Below are 12,795 nucleotides of genomic sequence, written 5' to 3' on the forward strand. Positions count from 1 at the left end.
GACACACCAATCAGGTTTTAGCACTATAAAAAGGCAACAGGTAAGTTCACCTGTCTTCAACAAAAATGTACAGTGTCAGAGGAAGAGGGAGAGTGCGGATGAGAGGGGGAATCCGGAGAGAACAGGGTGGAGGGAGAGGGAGAGGAAGACCTGGAGGAGGGGTAGGACATGCACAAGAAGACAACCAATTCTGTGTAACGAAATTCATTACAATTGTGGACCATGTTATAAACCACGGACTAACACTGAGGGAGGCTGGACTGAGAGTACAGCAGTGACAACAGTGCGAAGAAGGGGAAGAAACATCATTGGCCACAGGGCTATTGTCAATGTACCAGGGCAACGTGGGGGTAACATTACCCTTTGTGCCGCCATTACACAGGATGGGGTCCCCCACTGCCATGCCAGCTTGGGTCCTTACAACACTGACCTCATTCTTACATTTTTAGACAGATTGCACAATATTATCACAGCAGCAAACCAAAGGGACCAAATGCAATACTTTGTCGTCTGGGACAATGTTGCTTTCCATCGTTCTGCTCTGGCCCAAAACTGGTTTCATCAACACCCACAATTTACAGTTCAATACCTTCCACCATACTCCCCCTTCCTAAACCCCATCGAGGAGTTCTTCTCAGCATGGCGATGGAAAGGTTTATGATCTCCGGCCCTATGTCCAGATGCCCCTCATTCAAGCTATGGAGGAAGCATGTGATCAAATTGAACCAGCATCCATACAAGGGTGGATTCGTCACTCAAAAAGATTCTTCCCACGTTGCCTTGCAAATGAAAATATAGCCTGTGATGTTGACAAGGCCTGTGGCCAGATCCAGCTAGGCGGAGAGATGTTTAGTTTTTTATTTTATTTTATTTTGTACTGAACTGGATATGTAATTTATGTTACTGTATTACTGTAGGCGTACAGTACAATGGTATGTTCAGTAATAGTGTATGGAAACTGGAAAATGTTTTGTTATGAATGTTTTGTTGAAATTTTCAGTATTGCTGACTAGAGTACATGAAAAGAAATAAATATTTTCATTAGTATGCACAATTGGTGTCATGTGGTGTTCATCTGTGTGAATGCTAAAAGTGTTTTAGGTTGAGCACAGGAGTGTTTAACTGATTCAAACAGAGTCAGACCATATGATGTTTGTGTTAATGTTATGACAACAAAATAACGTTTTTATAAGACATTGTATAGTTTTGACAAAAGTGTTCCATTTTGCAAATTATCAGAGGTGTTGTGCTACTTTGGTGTAGTGTTGTGCTAATTGTGTGTAGTGTTTTGACAAACCGGGCCCTGTTTTCTAAATTGTGGTTAAACAATTGAAAAAAACTGTAACTTGCATCAGTTTAAAGAATATATTTGTTTGCCTTTTATTATGATAGGACAGTAGTATCAAGAAAGTTTGACGAACCGGGAATTGAACTCGGGTCGTAAGCTGAAAAACAATGAATGCCAGTGCAGAGTGCACTGACCACTAGGCTTTTGGGTTTAGTAATTAGCTTCAATGTGATAAATATTAGAACCTCATTGTGTAAGAAACATAGGGGGAACAGAATCCGACGGCAAATAGTTCAGCTGTCGAAATCCATTCCCCCACCCCAATGATGAGAGATGTTGATGTATCGGCTTAAAATAAGCTTATGCTATTCTGTGTGTGGATGGAGCTTAAACAGCATCAATTTGATAAATATTAGAAGCTCAGTGTGTCAGAAATATGGGGGGAACAGAATCCGACGGCAAAAAAAAACAGTTGTCAGAATCCGTTCCCCCACTCCCATTATGAGAGGTGTCGATGTAATGGCTTAAAAAATGCTGATTCTATTTTGTGTGTGGATGGAGCTTAACTTGCATCAGTTTAAAGAATATATTTTTTGCCTTTTATTATGATAGGAAAGTATAGTATCAAGAAAGTTCGACGACCCTGGAATTGAACTCGGGTTGCCCAAAGCTAAAAAAAATATTGTCAGGGTACTGACAACTAGGCTATTGAGACTAGTAACGTCCTTCAATTTGATAAATATTAGAACCTTATTGTGTAAGAAATATTGGGGAAACAGAATCCGACGGTAAATAGTTCAGCTGTCGAAATCCGTTCCCCCACTCCCATTATGAGAGGTGTTGATGTAATGGCTTAAAAAATGCTGATTCTATTTTTGTGAGTGTATGGAGCTTAAACAGCATCAATTTGATAAATATAAGAACCTCAGTGTGTCAGAAATATGGGGGGAACAGAATCCGACTGCAAAAAGAAAAACAGTTGTCAGAATCCGTTCCCCCACTCCCATTATGAGAGGTGTTGATGTAATGGCTTAAAAAATGCTGATTCTATTTTGTGTGTGGATGGAGCTTAACTTGCAACAGTTTAAAGAATATATTTTTTGCCTTTTATTATGATAGGAAAGTATAGTATCAAGAAAGTTCGATGACCCGGGACTTGAACTCGGGTCGCCCCAAAGCTAAAAAAAAATATTGTCAGGGGACTGACCACTAGGCTATTGAGGCGAGCAAAATGCTACAATTTAATAAATATTAGAACCTTATTGTGTAAGAAACATAGGGGGAACGGAATCCGACGGCAAAAAAACAGCTGTCGGAATCCGTTCCCCCACTCCCATTATGAGAGGTGTTGATGTAATGACTTAAAAAATGCTGATTCTATTTTGTGTGTGGATGGAGCTTAACTTGCATCAGTTTAAAGAATATATTTTTTGCCTTTTATTATGATAGGAAAGTATAGTATCAAGAAAGTTCGACGACCCTGGACTTGAACTCGGGTCGCCCCAAAGCTAAAAAAAAATATTGACAGGGGACTGACCACTAGGCTATTGAGACTAATAACTTCCTTTAATTTGATAAATATTAGAACCTTATTGTGTAAGAAACATAGGGGGAACGGAATCCGACGGCAAATATTTCAGCTGTCGAAATCCGTTCCCCCACTCCCATTATGAGAGGTGTTGATGTAATGGCTTAAAAAATGCTGATTCTATTTTGTGTGTGGATGGAGCTTAACTTGCAACAGTTTAAAGAATATATTTTTTGCCTTTTATTATGATAGGAAAGTATAGTATCAAGAAAGTTCGATGACCCGGGACTTGAACTCGGGTCGCCCCAAAGCTAAAATAAAATATTGTCAGGGGACTGACCACTAGGCTATTGAGGATAGCAAAATGCTACAATTTAATAAATATTAGAACCTTATTGTGTAAGAAACATAGGGGGAACGGAATCCGACGGCAAAAAGAAAAACAGCTGTCGAAATCCGTTCCCCCACTCCCATTATGAGAGGTGTTGATGTAATGGCTTAAAAAATGCTGATTCTATTTTTGTGAGTGTATGGAGCTTAAACAGCATCAATTTGATAAATATAAGAACCTCACTGTGTCAGAAATATGGGGGGAACAGAATCCGACGGCAAAAAGAAAAACAGTTGTCAGAATCCGTTCCCCCACTCCCATTATGAGAGGTGTTGATGTAATGGCTTAAAAAATGCTGATTCTATTTTGTGTGTGGATGGAGCTTAACTTGCAACAGTTTAAAGAATATATTTTTTGCCTTTTATTATGATAGGAAAGTATAGTATCAAGAAAGTTCGATGACCCGGGACTTGAACTCGGGTTGCCCAAAGCTAAAAAAAATATTGTCAGGGTACTGACCACTAGGCTATTGAGCCTAGTAACTTCCTTCAATTTGATAAATATTAGAACCTTATTGTGTAAGAACGATAGGGGGAACGGAATCCGACGGCAAATAGTTCAGCTGTCGAAATCCGTTCCCCCACTCCCATTATGAGAGGTGTTGATGTAATGGCTTAAAAAATGCTGATTCCTATTTTTGTGAGTGTATGGAGCTTAAACAGCATCAATTTGATAAATATAAGAACCTCACTGTGTCAGAAATATGGGGGGAACAGAATCCGACGGCAAAAAGAAAAACAGTTGTCAGAATCCGTTCCCCCACTCCCATTATGAGAGGTGTTGATGTAATGGCTTAAAAAATGCTGATTCTATTTTGTGTGTGGATGGAGCTTAACTTGCAACAGTTTAAAGAATATATTTTTTGCCTTTTATTATGATAGGAAAGTATAGTATCAAGAAAGTTCGATGACCCGGGACTTGAACTCGGGTCGCCCCAAAGCTAAAAAAAAATATTGTCAGGGGACTGACCACTAGGCTATTGAGGCGAGCAAAATGCTACAATTTAATAAATATTAGAACCTTATTGTGTAAGAAACATAGGGGGAACGGAATCCGACGGCAAAAAAACAGCTGTCGGAATCCGTTCCCCCACTCCCATTATGAGAGGTGTTGATGTAATGACTTAAAAAATGCTGATTCTATTTTGTGTGTGGATGGAGCTTAACTTGCATCAGTTTAAAGAATATATTTTTTGCCTTTTATTATGATAGGAAAGTATAGTATCAAGAAAGTTCGACGACCCTGGACTTGAACTCGGGTCGCCCCAAAGCTAAAAAAAAATATTGACAGGGGAGTGACCACTAGGCTATTGAGACTAATAACTTCCTTTAATTTGATAAATATTAGAACCTTATTGTGTAAGAAACATAGGGGGAACGGAATCCGACGGCAAATAGTTCAGCTGTCGAAATCCGTTCCCCCACTCCCATTATGAGAGGTGTTGATGTAATGGCTTAAAAAATGCTGATTCTATTTTGTGTGTGGATGGAGCTTAACTTGCAACAGTTTAAAGAATATATTTTTTGCCTTTTATTATGATTGGAAAATATAGTATCAAGAAAGTTCGATGACCCTGGACTTGAACTCGGGTCGCCCCAAAGCTAAAAAAAAATATTGACAGGGGACTGACCACTAGGCTATTGAGACTAATAACTTCCTTTAATTTGATAAATATTAGAACCTTATTGTGTAAGAAACATAGGGCGAACGGAATCCGACGGCAAATAGTTCAGCTGTCGAAATCCGTTCCCCCACTCCCATTATGAGAGGTGTTGATGTAATGGCTTAAAAAATGCTGATTCTATTTTTGTGAGTGTATGGAGCTTAAACAGCATCAATTTGATAAATATAAGAACCTCAGTGTGTCAGAAATATGGGGGGAACAGAATCCGACGGCAAAAAGAAAAACAGTTGTCAGAATCCGTTCCCCCACTCCCATTATGAGAGGTGTTGATGTAATGGCTTAAAAAATGCTGATTCTATTTTGTGTGTGGATGGAGCTTAACTTGCAACAGTTTAAAGAATATATTTTTTGCCTTTTATTATGATAGGAAAGTATAGTATCAAGAAAGTTCGATGACCCGGGACTTGAACTCGGGTCGCCCCAAAGCTAAAAAAAAATATTGTCAGGGGACTGACCACTAGGCTATTGAGGCTAGCAAAATGTTACAATTTAATAAATATTAGAACCTTATTGTGTAAGAAACATAGGGGGAACGGAATCCGAAGGCAAAAAAACAGCTGTCGGAATCCGTTCCCCCACTCCCATTATGAGAGGTGTTGATGTAATGACTTAAAACATGCTGATTCTATTTTGTGTGTGGATGGAGCTTAACTTGCATCAGTTTAAAGAATATATTTTTTGCCTTTTATTATGATAGGAAAGTATAGTATCAAGAAAGTTCGACGACCCTGGACTTGAACTCGGGTTGCCCAAAACTAAAAAAAATATTGTCAGGGTACTGACCACTAGGCTATTGAGCCTAGCAACTTCCTTCTATTTGATAAATATTAGAACCTTATTGTGTAAGAAACATAGGGGGAACGGAATCCGACGGCAAATAGTTCAGCTGTCGAAATCCGTTCCCCCACTCCCATTATGAGAGGTGTTGATGTAATGGCTTAAAAAATGCTGATTCTATTTTTGTGAGTGTATGGAGCTTAAACAGCATCAATTTGATAAATATAAGAACCTCAGTGTGTCAGAAATATGGGGGGAACAGAATCCGACGGCAAAAAGAAAAACAGTTGTCAGAATCCGTTCCCCCACTCCCATTATGAGAGGTGTTGATGTAATGGCTTAAAAAATGCTGATTCTATTTTGTGTGTGGATGGAGCTTAACTTGCAACAGTTTAAAGAATATATTTTTTGCCTTTTATTATGATAGGAAAGTATAGTATCAAGAAAGTTCGATGACCCGGGACTTGAACTCGGGTTGCCCAAAGCTAAAAAAAATATTTTGTCAGGGTACTGACCACTAGGCTATTGAGCCTAGCAACTTCTTTCAATTTGATAAATATTAGAACCTTATTGTGTAAGAACGATAGGGGGAACGGAATCCGACGGCAAATATTTCAGCTGTCGAAATCCGTTCCCCCACTCCCATTATGAGAGGTGTTGATGTAATGGCTTAAAAAATGCTGATTCTATTTTTGTGAGTGTATGGAGCTTAAACAGCATCAATTTGATAAATATAAGAACCTCACTGTGTCAGAAATATGGGGGGAACAGAATCCGACGGCAAAAAGAAAAACAGTTGTCAGAATCCGTTCCCCCACTCCCATTATGAGAGGTGTTGATGTAATGGCTTAAAAAATGCTGATTCTATTTTGTGTGTGGATGGAGCTTAACTTGCAACAGTTTAAAGAATATATTTTTTGCCTTTTATTATGATAGGAAAGTATAGTATCAAGAAAGTTCGATGACCCTGGGCTTGAACTCGGGTCGCCCCAAAGCTAAAAAAAAATATTGACAGGGGACTGACCACTAGGCTATTGAGACTAATAACTTCCTTTAATTTGATAAATATTAGAACCTTATTGTGTAAGAAACATAGGGGGAACGGAATCCGACGGCAAATAGTTCAGCTGTCGAAATCAGTTCCCCCACTCCCATTATGAGAGGTGTTGATGTAATGGCTTAAAAAATGCTGATTCTATTTTTGTGAGTGTATGGAGCTTAAACAGCATCAATTTGATAAATATAAGAACTTATATCGTGTGTCAGAAATATGGGGGGAACAGAATCCGACGGCAAAAAGAAAAACAGTTGTCAGAATCCGTTCCCCCACTCCCATTATGAGAGGTGTTGATGTAATGGCTTAAAAAATGCTGATTCTATTTTGTGTGTGGATGGAGCTTAACTTGCAACAGTTTAAAGAATATATTTTTTGCCTTTTATTATGATAGGAAAGTATAGTATCAAGAAAGTTCGATGACCCGGGACTTGAACTCGGGTCGCCCCAAAGCTAAAAAAAAAATATTGTCAGGGGACTGACCACTAGGCTATTGAGGCTAGCGAAATGCTACAATTTAATAAATGTTAGAACCTTATTGTGTAAGAAACATAGGGGGAACGGAATCCGACGGCAAAAAAACAGCTGTCGGAATCCGTTCCCCCACTCCCATTATGAGAGGTGTTGATGTAATGACTTAAAAAATGCTGATTCTATTTTGTGTGTGGATGGAGCTTAACTTGCATCAGTTTAAAGAATATATTTTTTGCCTTTTATTATGATAGGAAAGTATAGTATCAAGAAAGTTCGACGACCCTGGACTTGAACTCCGGTTGCCCAAAACTAAAAAAAATATTGTCAGGGTACTGACCACTAGGCTATTGAGCCTAACAACTTCCTTCTATTTGATAAATATTAGAACCTTATTGTGTAAGAAACATAGGGGGAACGGAATCCGACGGCAAATAGTTCAGCTGTCGAAATCCGTTCCCCCACTCCCATTATGAGAGGTGTTGATGTAATGGCTTAAAAAATGCTGATTCTATTTTTGTGAGTGTATGGAGCTTAAACAGCATCAATTTGATAAATATAAGAACCTCAGTGTGTCAGAAATATGGGGGGAATAGAATCCGACGGCAAAAAGAAAAACAGTTGTCAGAATCCGTTCCCCCACTCCCATTATGAGAGGTGTTGATGTAATGGCTTAAAAAATGCTGATTCTATTTTGTGTGTGGATGGAGCTTAACTTGCAACAGTTTAAAGAATATATTTTTTGCCTTTTATTATGATAGGAAAGTATAGTATCAAGAAAGTTCGATGACCCGGGACTTGAACTCGGGTCGCCCCAAAGCTAAAAAAAAATATTGCCAGGGGACTGACCACTAGGCTATTGAGGCGAGCAAAATGCTACAATTTAATAAATATTAGAACCTTATTGTGTAAGAAACATAGGGGGAACGGAATCCGACGGCAAAAAAACAGCTGTCGGAATCCGTTCCCCCACTCCCATTATGAGAGGTGTTGATGTAATGACTTAAAAAATGCTGATTCTATTTTGTGTGTGGATGGAGCTTAACTTGCAACAGTTTAAAGAATATATTTTTTGCCTTTTATTATGATAGGAAAGTATAGTATCAAGAAAGTTCGATGACCCTGGACTTGAACTCGGGTCGCCCCAAAGCTAAAAAAAAATATTGACAGGGGACTGACCACTAGGCTATTGAAACTAATAACTTCCTATAATTTGATAAATATTAGAACCTTATTATGTAAGAAACATAGGGGGAACGGAATCCGACGGCAAATAGTTCAGCTGTCGAAATCCGTTCCCCCACTCCCATTATGAGAGGTGTTGATGTAATGGCTTAAAAAATGCTGATTCTATTTTGTGTGTGGATGGAGCTTAACTTGCAACAGTTTAAAGAATATATTTTTTGCCTTTTATTATGATAGGAAAGTATAGTATCAAGAAAGTTCGATGACCCGGGACTTGAACTCGGGTCGCCCCAAAGCTAAAAAAAAATATTGTCAGGGGACTGACCACTAGGCTATTGAGGCTAGCAAAATGCTACAATTTAATAAATATTAGAACCTTATTGTGTAAGAAATGTAGGGGGAACGGAATCCGACGGCAAATAGTTCAGCTGTCGAAATCCGTTCCCCCACTCCCATTATGAGAGGTGTTGATGTAATGGCTTAAAAAATGCTGATTCTATTTTGTGTGTGGATGGAGCTTAACTTGCAACAGTTTAAAGAATATATTTTTTGCCTTTTATTATGATAGGAAAGTATAGTATCAAGAAAGTTCGATGACCCGGGACTTGAACTCGGGTCGCCCCAAAGCTAAAAAAAAATATTGTCAGGGGACTGACCCATAGGCTATTGAGGCGAGCAAAATGCTACAATTTAATAAATGTTAGAACCTTATTGTGTAAGAAACATAGGGGGAACGGAATCCGACGGCAAAAAAACAGCTGTCGGAATCTGTTCCCCCACTCCCATTATGAGAGGTGTTGATGTAATGACTTAAACAATGCTGATTCTATTTTGTGTGTGGATGGAGCTTAACTTGCATCAGTTTAAAGAATATATTTTTTGCCTTTTATTATGATAGGAAAGTATAGTATCAAGAAAGTTCGACGACCCTGGACTTGAACTCGGGTCGCCCCAAAGCTAAAAAAAAATATTGTCAGGGGACTGACCACTAGGCTATTGAGGCTAGCAAAATGCTACAATTTAATAAATATTAGAACCTTATTGTGTAAGAAATGTAGGGGGAACGGAATCCGACGGCAAATAGTTCAGCTGTCGAAATCCGTTCCCCCACTCCCATTATGAGAGGTGTTGATGTAATGGCTTAAAAAATGCTGATTCTATTTTGTGTGTGGATGGAGCTTAACTTGCAACAGTTTAAAGAATATATTTTTTGCCTTTTATTATGATAGGAAAGTATAGTATATAGAAAGTTCGATGACCCGGGACTTGAACTCGGGTCGCCCCAAAGCTAAAAAAAAATATTGTCAGGGGACTGACCCATAGGCTATTGAGGCGAGCAAAATGCTACAATTTAATAAATGTTAGAACCTTATTGTGTAAGAAACATAGGGGGAACGGAATCCGACGGCAAAAAAACAGCTGTCGGAATCTGTTCCCCCACTCCCATTATGAGAGGTGTTGATGTAATGACTTAAACAATGCTGATTCTATTTTGTGTGTGGATGGAGCTTAACTTGCATCAGTTTAAAGAATATATTTTTTGCCTTTTATTATGATAGGAAAGTATAGTATCAAGAAAGTTCGACGACCCTGGACTTGAACTCCGGTTGCCCAAAACTAAAAAAAATATTGTCAGGGTACTGACCACTAGGCTATTGAGCCTAGCAGCTTCCTTCTATTTGATAAATATTAGAACCTTATTGTGTAAGAAACATAGGGGGAACGGAATCCGACGGCAAATAGTTCAGCTGTCGAAATCCGTTCCCCCACTCCCATTATGAGAGGTGTTGATGTAATGGCTTAAAAAATGCTGATTCTATTTTGTGTGTGGATGGAGCTTAACTTGCAACAGTTTAAAGAATATATTTTTTGCCTTTTATTATGATAGGAAAGTATAGTATCAAGAAAGTTCGATGACCCGGGACTTGAACTCGGGTTGCCCAAAGCTAAAAAAAATATTGTCAGGGTACTGACCACTAGGCTATTGAGCCTAGTAACTACCTTCAATTTGATAAATATTAGAACCTTATTGTGTAAGAACGATAGGGGGAACGGAATCCGACGGCAAATAGTTCAGCTGTCGAAATCCGTTCCCCCACTCCCATTATGAGAGGTGTTGATGTAATGGCTTAAAAAATGCTGATTCTATTTTGTGTGTGGATGGAGCTTAACTTGCAACAGTTTAAAGAATATATTTTTTGCCTTTTATTATGATAGGAAAGTATAGTATATAGAAAGTTCGATGACCCGGGACTTGAACTCGGGTCGCCCCAAAGCTAAAAAAAAATATTGTCAGGGGACTGACCACTAGGCTATTGAGGCGAGCAAAATGCTACAATTTAATAAATATTAGAACCTTATTGTGTAAGAAACATAGGGGGGACGGAATCCGACGGCAAAAAAACAGCTGTCGGAATCCGTTCCCCCACTCCCATTATGAGAGGTGTTGATGTAATGACTTAAAAAATGCTGATTCTATTTTGTGTGTGGATGGAGCTTAACTTGCATCAGTTTAAAGAATGTATTTTTAGCCTTTTATTATGATAGGAAAGTATAGTATCAAGAAAGTTCGACGACCCTGGACTTGAACTCGGGTCACCCCAAAGCTAAAAAAAAAATTGACAGGGGACTGACCACTAGGCTATTGAGACTAATAACGTCCTTTAATTTGATAAATATTAGAACCTTATTGTGTAAGAAACATAGGGGGAACGGAATCCGACGGCAAATAGTTCAGCTGTCGAAATCCGTTCCCCCACTCCCATTATGAGAGGTGTTGATGTAATGGCTTAAAAAATGCTGATTCTATTTTGTGTGTGGATGGAGCTTAACTTGCAACAGTTTAAAGAATATATTTTTTGCCTTTTATTATGATAGGAAAGTATAGTATCAAGAAAGTTCGATGACCCGGGACTTGAACTCGGGTCGCCCCAAAGCTAAAAAAAAATATTGTCAGGGGACTGACCACTAGGCTATTGAGGCTAGCAAAATGCTACAATTTAATAAATATTAGAACCTTATTGTGTAAGAAATATAGGGGGAACGGAATCCGACGGCAAATAGTTCAGCTGTCGAAATCCGTTCCCCCACTCCCATTATGAGAGGTGTTGATGTAATGGCTTAAAAAATGCTGATTCTATTTTGTGTGTGGATGGAGCTTAACTTGCAACAGTTTAAAGAATATATTTTTTGCCTTTTATTATGATAGGAAAGTATAGTATCAAGAAAGTTCGATGACCCGGGACTTGAACTCGGGTCGCCCCAAAGCTAAAAAAAAATATTGTCAGGGGACTGACCACTAGGCTATTGAGGCGAGCAAAATGCTACAATTTAATAAATATTAGAACCTTATTGTGTAAGAAACATAGGGGGAACGGAATCCGACGGCAAAAAAACAGCTGTCGGAATCCGTTCCCCCACTCCCATTATGAGAGGTGTTGATGTAATGACTTAAAAAATGCTGATTCTATTTTGTGTGTGGATGGAGCTTAACTTGCATCAGTTTAAAGAATATATTTTTTGCCTTTTATTATGATAGGAAAGTATAGTATCAAGAAAGTTCGACGACCCTGGACTTGAACTCCGGTTGCCCAAAACTAAAAAAAATATTGTCAGGGTACTGACCACTAGGCTATTGAGCCTAGCAACTTCCTTCTATTTGATAAATATTAGAACCTTATTGTGTAAGAAACATAGGGGGAACGGAATCCGACGGCAAATAGTTCAGCTGTCGAAATCCGTTCCCCCACTCCCATTATGAGAGGTGTTGATGTAATGGCTTAAAAAATGCTGATTCTATTTTTGTGAGTGTATGGAGCTTAAATAGCATCAATTTGATAAATATAAGAACCTCACTGTGTCAGAAATATGGGGGGAACAGAATCCGACGGCAAAAAGAAAAACAGTTGTCAGAATCCGTTCCCCCACTCCCATTATGAGAGGTGTTGATGTAATGGCTTAAAAAATGCTGATTCTATTTTGTGTGTGGATGGAGCTTAACTTGCAACAGTTAAAAGAATATATTTTTTGCCTTTTATTATGATAGGAAAGTATAGTATCAAGAAAGTTCGATGACCCTGGACTTGAACTCGGGTCGCCCCAAAGCTAAAAAAAAATATTGACAGGGGACTGACCACTAGGCTATTGAAACTAATAACTTCCTTTAATCTGATAAATATTAGAACCTTATTATGTAAGAAACATAGGGGGAACGGAATCCGACGGCAAATAGTTCAGCTGTCGAAATCCGTTCCCCCACTCCCATTATGAGAGGTGTTGATGTAATGGCTTAAAAAATGCTGATTCTATTTTGTGTGTGGATGGAGCTTAACTTGCATCAGTTTAAAGAATATATTTTTTGCCTTTTATTATGATAGGAAATTATAGTATCAAGAAAGTTCGACGACCCTGGACTTGA

The sequence above is a fragment of the Rutilus rutilus genome (genome assembly GCF_951802725.1).
Source record: "Rutilus rutilus genome assembly, chromosome: 12".
Classification (NCBI taxonomy): Eukaryota; Metazoa; Chordata; class Actinopteri; order Cypriniformes; family Leuciscidae; genus Rutilus; species Rutilus rutilus.